The sequence below is a fragment of the Elephas maximus genome, chromosome 15, assembly GCF_024166365.1.
Source record: "Elephas maximus indicus isolate mEleMax1 chromosome 15, mEleMax1 primary haplotype, whole genome shotgun sequence".
Taxonomy (NCBI): domain Eukaryota; kingdom Metazoa; phylum Chordata; class Mammalia; order Proboscidea; family Elephantidae; genus Elephas; species Elephas maximus.
In genome coordinates this window covers 153,398-160,660 of record NC_064833.1, presented here as the reverse complement: position 1 = coordinate 160,660, position 7,263 = coordinate 153,398, and positions in this window count along the sequence as shown.

The following is a 7,263-nucleotide window of genomic DNA, read 5'->3' as shown; positions in this document are numbered from 1 at the left end:
GTGCCGAGGAGGGAACCGAGGCCTTGCCCAGGGCCCACAGCCGACCAGAGCAGAGGCTGGGGTGGCCCGAGGTCGCTGTGCCGGCCGGCTGTAGCCCTGCCCCAGCCCGTCCCTGGTTTCGCCACTGGCAGAGAACCCTTCAGTGGAGGTCGTGCGGCTCGGCCTGCGCCCCCTCCGTGGGGATTAGCGAGCAGGCCCCCCGACTCGGTGACGCGCGCGCCTGGACGCCAGGATCCCAGCGCGTCTAGTGTCCCGGGCCATGAAGTCACAGGGCGCCCGGGACCCTCGGCCCGGGGGGCCCGGCCGTGGGGTTCCGGCGGCGTCCTCCGCCTGGAGTTTGGTGGATCGCGTTGTTAGCGCACAGCTGTGTTACCTAATTGTGTCCAAAAGACCGCTTATGACGTGTGTTGCTATCTTATTCTTGGTAAGCTTTGTGTATTTTCATAAAACCATGTATTTGACTCAATAATTGATCCTATCTTTTTTCTAATTTTATGCTTATGTAATGTCCTTCCTCGTTTATTTTTGTGATTCTCCCCCGAAACTTGTTTTTCCTTCAGGCTGCTAAAAACCGTTAAGTTTTGACCCCGTTGGCAGTTCTGGCCGCGCCTCGCGCTGCGTCTGCTCTCACGTGGATCGGCCTCCTGGACCCTGAGCACCTGGGATGGGGAGGTCTCCGGGGCCATCGAGGGACGGAGTCTCGGGACGTGTCTTGAGCCTGAGGCGCACAGCCAGCCCGGCCCCCGGAGGCGCTCTGAGAAGGCCTGGGCGGGAAGCGGGGGCAGGGCCAGTCTATCCTCAGGAACAGGCAGACTGATCTGCGGTCACCTCCCTGCGGTGTCCCTGGCGCCACTCTCAGTGCTTTGCATTCCTGGGCGTTGCTGTGGATTTGTAAGGCGCACAGGCTCCGGTGCTCCCGGGCACCCGGGTGCCCCACGCCCACCAGTCCCTGCGCACCCGCGCTCTTCGGTGGGGCCTAGCGCGCCCCGGGGCTGGGGGCGCAGACTTGCCGGGGGAGAAACGCTGAGCCGGCGGCCGGAGCCGGGGCGGCGTCCAGGATGCGGGGATTCTGGGTCCCGGCGAGGCGTCATTTACGGCTGCTCAGACCCTTTGGTCCGTGGCGACCACGCCAGGGCGTACCACTGCGGTGACACGGACCCTGGCGAGTCACCCAGCGGAGGCGCAGGCCAGGTCTTTGGGGCCGCAGTGGCAACCCACCAGGAACTGCCCTTTCAGACTGCGGACCTACCATGACTCTGGCCGCTGGACAAGGGCTAACAGGCCCAGCTTTAGGAAGTCTCCTGTGTACATGGGGTGGGCACAGCACCTCCCCCAGTGGTTCGCACACAGCTCAGAGCAGAGCTGACCAGTAATGGCCCATCCCTGTGGCCGCCTGAGTAAATTCTCAGCGTCAAACTTCACCCAGCTCTTCTGAACTATCGGTCCTCACCGCACAGTTAGGACATCCTCCCAGATAAAACCTAGTCTACCCTGCCTTTCTCAAACCCTCCCCACTCCTGAGCCTTGGGGCCTCCAGGATGAAGTTCACTTGCTCTTTTTGGCCTTCAGGCTTAGGGTCTGTCCAGCCTGTTGGAACTTGGCACCCAGCACTCTCTGCCTGGCACTTGACCTTTCAGCAATGGGACCTGCCTGCTGTGAGAATACTCCAAGCTCTTTCATTCCACGGGGCTCCTTCCTATACCAGGTCACTCTGCCTGGGAACTGTCCTTGGATGCCTGCCTCAGTGGGACCATCTTTGTGCCCACCCTCCAGCTGTTCCTGGCAGAGGTTGTGGAAGCTGAAATGGTTTGCCTGTTTACTCCAGGCAGTCACCTCCTGACTCCTGGGGTTAGTCCAGGGAAGAAGGGGCACTTTTTTTTTTTTAAACCAATATCAAGGAGCTATGAGTAAACGCTGCAGCACACCTACCCAGTACCGGGGTGGCAATAATTCAGAGCTACAGAATGCAGAACAAGAAGGGGTGGTCTCATTTCGTCAATCACAGAATAAGATGAGAAGTTAGCTGAATGAGTGTGAGCTGTAGGTGGAGTGTGAGCATTGGGAAAGGCTATTCACATGGCCGTGAGCGTCCTGCGTGTTCTTGCTGGGTCAGCCAAGAATGCCAAGACTACTCTTCACTCAGATCATTTCTCAGGGCTATGTTTGCAGTGAACAGTCTTCAGGAATGACATAATGTCTCCCTCAGGGACAAAGAGCAGGCTTGATTACTGCTTGCTGTAGAAGAGGAGGATTCCCCAAGCTCAGTGTTCCTCAGCTATGATGCAAACCTGCTGAAGCCCAACATCTATCTGGCACCATCTTGTGTTGCTCCCGAGGGACTTGGGGACAAGGGAAACAGACACAAATGATGCTTAAGCTGCTTGCTGTGCTGTGAGTAAATAGTCTTTTGTCTCTGACCCAGGAGTTTCGTGTCTTCTGCCAGCATTCATGGAACAGCAGGCTAGCTTATGAGTCCGAATTGACTCGACGGCAACGGGTATTAGCTTGCAGGTAGGGTAAAACCAAATCTCAGACCTGACAACTAGCTGCTCAACCTGAAATGTTTGAAGACAGATTGACACCATAGGGCAGCTAGGGGTAAAAAAAAAAAAAATTTAGGGAGGTGGAATTCTGTGCATGGGAAAAGGCCGCGCTGGGGTTCTTGGGACATGGTAGGGAAAATTCCTTCCCTCTACCAAGCCCTCAGCCCAACTATAGCTCACCCAGGGGACTAAGGGTGCCAGATGAACTAGGACACACAAGCAACAGGGCAGAAGTCCAGAGTTACCATACACTTGACTATATCCTGGGTGCTGGGCTGGGCTTCCTATGATGATTTCATTGTATTGACATGGATAGTATTATTCTCATCTACAAATGAGAACCTGAGGCTCAGGAAGGGTAAGTGGCTTGCCTGAGGTCACAGAGCAGTTGAAGGCAGGGCTGGGGTCTGACCCACTCTTGACTACCCGCCAGATTAACCTTACCCAAAGAGAGGTCTGGCCTTTGCCCTTGGCTCCTGGAAGGTAATCTCTAAACTCTTGGAATTCCTACTTGATAAAAGTATCTTTCATTTGGGGGCCTTCGGCCAGGTGGGAACCCTGGTGGCCCAGTGGTTAAGAGCTTGGCTGCTCAAATCCACCAGCAGCTCCTTGGAAATCCTATGGGGCAGTTCTGTGCTGTCCTATAGGGTTGCTATGAGTTGCAATTGACTTGATGGCAATAGGTTTGATTCTTTGGGGGGGGGGGGGGGCCAGGCTAGATAGTCTATGCTAACAATGTGATTTATAGTGGGGGTACTTGGGCCATGCGGTATAAGCTGAACCTAAGGAGGGGCTAGAGGCGAAAAGCAACCATGAGGGTGATCAGCCATGTCTCCAGGACTGAATCTCAATAAAAACTCTGGACACCACAGCTTCCCTAGTTGGCATTACTTACGCATGTTGTCACACATTTTTGCTGGGAGAAGTTAACAGTGTCCACAACTCCACAGGGAAAGGACAACTGAAGGTTTGCATTTGGAACTCTCCTAAACTCTACCCTATGTACCTCTTTCTTTGGCTCATTTTAATCCGTACACTTGAGATGTAATAAACCATACCTATAAAACCACTGCCAACTCTATTGGAGCCCTGGTAGCACAGTGGTTAATAACTCCGGCTGCTGACCAGAAGGTCAACAGTTCGAATCCACCAGCTGCTCCTTGAAAACCCTATGGGGCAGTTCTACTATGTCCTATATAGTCGCTATGAGTCGGAACCAACTCCGTAGCAATGTTTTTTTTTTTTTTTTTTGTATAACTGTATAACGATGAGTTCTGTGAGTCCTTCCAGCAAATTACTGAACCTGAGGGGGGTCTTGGGGACTCCCAAACTTTTCACCACCTCACCTGTGTTTCTCAGTTCAGGAACTTTTAAGTATGAAACTAAAAATGCTCCCCAATTCTCACCAAGCGTGCCAGGGCAGAGACGCCCCAGTGTGTTGCTCCTACTACCACCCTTTGTGGTTACTCTCCTCCATGGGACAAGTCCAACTCCTAGGCAAGACTCTCCTGGCCTTGACCACCAGCTCCTCTGTGCACTGAGGAGCCTTTGGCAGCACGCCAAAGTCTTTGGCAGCTTTTGCCCAGCCTATCCACCAGGAGTGCCACTGCTTCTCCCAGAGCTACCTCTGGGCTGCTCGGCACCTGCTGAGCTGATTCCTGGCGTGCTGTCATCTTCCTCCAGAGAAGGGTTGGGTCATGCCACCATGTCCCTGCGTCTGGCACATGCTAGGCATTGCAATGGCCACCTTGTGATCCAGAGCTTGGTTAGAAAAACAGGAGCAGCTACATTACAGTGTTATGTCAAGAAGTTCCCTCTTTGGCCTTCAGGCTTAGGGACTGCCCGGTGGAACCTTAGCAACCGAGTACTCCCTGACCGGTACTTGACATTTCAGTAAGTGAAATTCCCAAGAAAAATTGTATGTAGCTATTTGACTTCTTTTGTTTAGTAAAATTTGCATGTTGCATGGGGAAAAAGGATTGTATTAATTGACAGTGTCATTAGCAATGCATGAAATTACCCATTTTCCCTGGGCATTACAGGATAATCTTTAGTAATTGATTAGGATTAGGTGGTACTTTGTTTTAGGATTGGCACACTTAAGCCTTTTTCAGTTTTCTAGTTGTATTTCCATTTATTGAGAATTGCCTATTTATGTTCTATGATCGGAAACCCTGGTGGTGTAGTGGTTAAGTGCTATGGCTGCTAACCAAAAGGTCAGCAGTTCAAATACACCAGGCGCTCCTTGGAAACTCTATGGGGCAGTTCTACCCTGTCCTATGGGGTCGTGAGACTCGATGGCAATGGGTTTTATGGGTTCTATGATCACTGATTTGTTGGACATCTTTATGCCAAAGTAACTTATCTTCCTTTAATCACAAATATTTAGTCATTGCTTTTTTATTGGAAAATATTAGCTTATACACAGTATACAAAACTGAATTCCGGATGGACTAAAATGTTCTCTAAAATCATAGAAAAAATTGAAGAGAACTAAATAACAAATTCTTAGTAGTTGACGGAGAAGTAACAGAGATTTAAATACATAACATGTAGATATATCTGAAAAGAAATTAAAAAATCCAAAATAAGTATGGAATGCTGCTGACGAGACAGAGGTGGGAGGTAATGGCTGAGGCGACTTGTTATCAGTGAGTGGGACTCCAAGGGTTGTTTTGGCTTCTGATGACATGTCCCAGAAAGGGAGATGTTCACATGTTCAGGAAGGTGGTGTGTCGCCTCCTGCTCCTTGGAGAGGAAGAGGTGAGTGTTGAATATGTGGCCTGGGGATCCTCCCCAGGGAGAAGGGCACCAAAGTCCACTTCCTGGTCCAATCAACACCTGAGCCCTGCATGCTCACCAATGGCTCAGGGGAAACCCAAGGCAGAAAGTGAGAATGATTTTTAATTTTAGCACACTCTGTTTAAGAAGGCAGGAAAGCAAAATATACATTTCAGAAAGATTTTCCTGAGAACTATTTAGGGTCAACCCCTAGTTATTGGAGGATTTAGCAATCCATAATGACTCATACTATGTAACTTAAGTTGTCCTGTGACATATAGAGTGACTTACTAAACAAGTATTTCTGTATACTGAATCTAATCCAACTTTTATGCTCATCTTGATGGAATATGACTTTGTCTCTAACTCGTCCACATGATGTAGAAATGGTGGCCTGAGTTGTGGCAGACTGTGAACAGGAGCCACTGAATAATCTGCCAGCTGTGGACTCAATCCAGTAGGATCTGTGGCTTCCTTTTGTGGGGAACTTCTGAGGCAACATCTCAGTTACCTCAGCTCTTCTGAAGTAACACCTCAATGATCTCATCTCTCTCTGAAATGACACCTCAGTAATCATAGCTCCTCTCTGAAGTAGCACCTTGGTGATCTCAACTCCTCTAGGCAGTGTCTTCACAGAGAAGGCAATGCCAGCTCTTGCCCACATCACAGTGTATTGCTGTGGACTTGAAGATCAACGCCTTAGTGCCTCATTTTACACAGAAGCTGGTAACTCTTTTCAAAAGAGGGAAAAAAAACCTTCCTCCTTCTAATAGGTACTTAACATCTTGAGAAGCTGAAAGTGGTCTGAATCTCATGAAATATTTGTTTCTTTTGTGGCTTGCTGCTAGGAGAAATAGCTCCTACCCAAATTAAATTACAACCGTTGTATCCCTTACAGCAGAGCAAATAATTTTGAACAAGCTGAACTCAAAATTTTAATTGTGAATAAATCGATTCATCGTAGTATATGGCAATAGTTACTAAATTCTTTTTCATTTCAGTAAAAAGTGAAAAAACAACCCTCAAACACATGAATATGAACAGTAAACCTAGGGAAAAAAAAAGCAAAGCTATTTGAATTTGAGAATTTGGTTGTTTTAAAAATGTGCACCCAAATACTGTCTTTTTAGTAACTTAAAAAACAGAACATTGTAATGTTTAAAGAGGCACGCAATTGGTGTAGCAGCTGTGGGGTCTGGGCTCTGAGTGTGGAGCTCCCCTCCTGCACCTGCATGGGGCTCATAGGCCTGCGATGCCCTCTGGTCTCTGGGGCATAGAGTTTGTAGTTTATAAGGGTGGGTTTTGAGGATAATATCCATTTTGAGTTGAATTTTCACTAAGAAGTTGATATTCCTTCTGATCTTGAATAAAATTAAAGCACCAGATAAAAAATTTTATAAGTTTACATCTCTCCCTAATGTATACCTAGACTTTTTCTTCTTTTTTCATACAAAATAGGTGATTTTACATGTGTAGAATTTCCAGTCATTTTACATGATAACACTTGATAATACACCCACGCCTCACTTACTGACATGGTTAGGTTCCAAAGACCAGATCATTATGTGAAAATCTGCATTATGCAAAAATGGAAGATGATCACATAAGCTCACAAAATGGAGGATGATCACATCATTACATAAAATGTCATTACATAACTGCTAAACCACTGAGAATCACAGCCCAGCCAAGTTGACACATAACTTTAACCATCACAGCCAGCATCACTCTCACCTTGTATCTTGGCACTCGATATTGCCAGACATATGTTGTTAATGCACCAAATAGTCGGATAGTAGATTTTTACTATTGCTGTAAATGTGAAATGTTGGATAATGTGATAGACGATAAGTGAGGAGTAGGTGTATATATTTTCTATCACTTATCTACACAGCACTTTATTGTGCTAACAGAATACTGAAAATGGACATTCTAATTT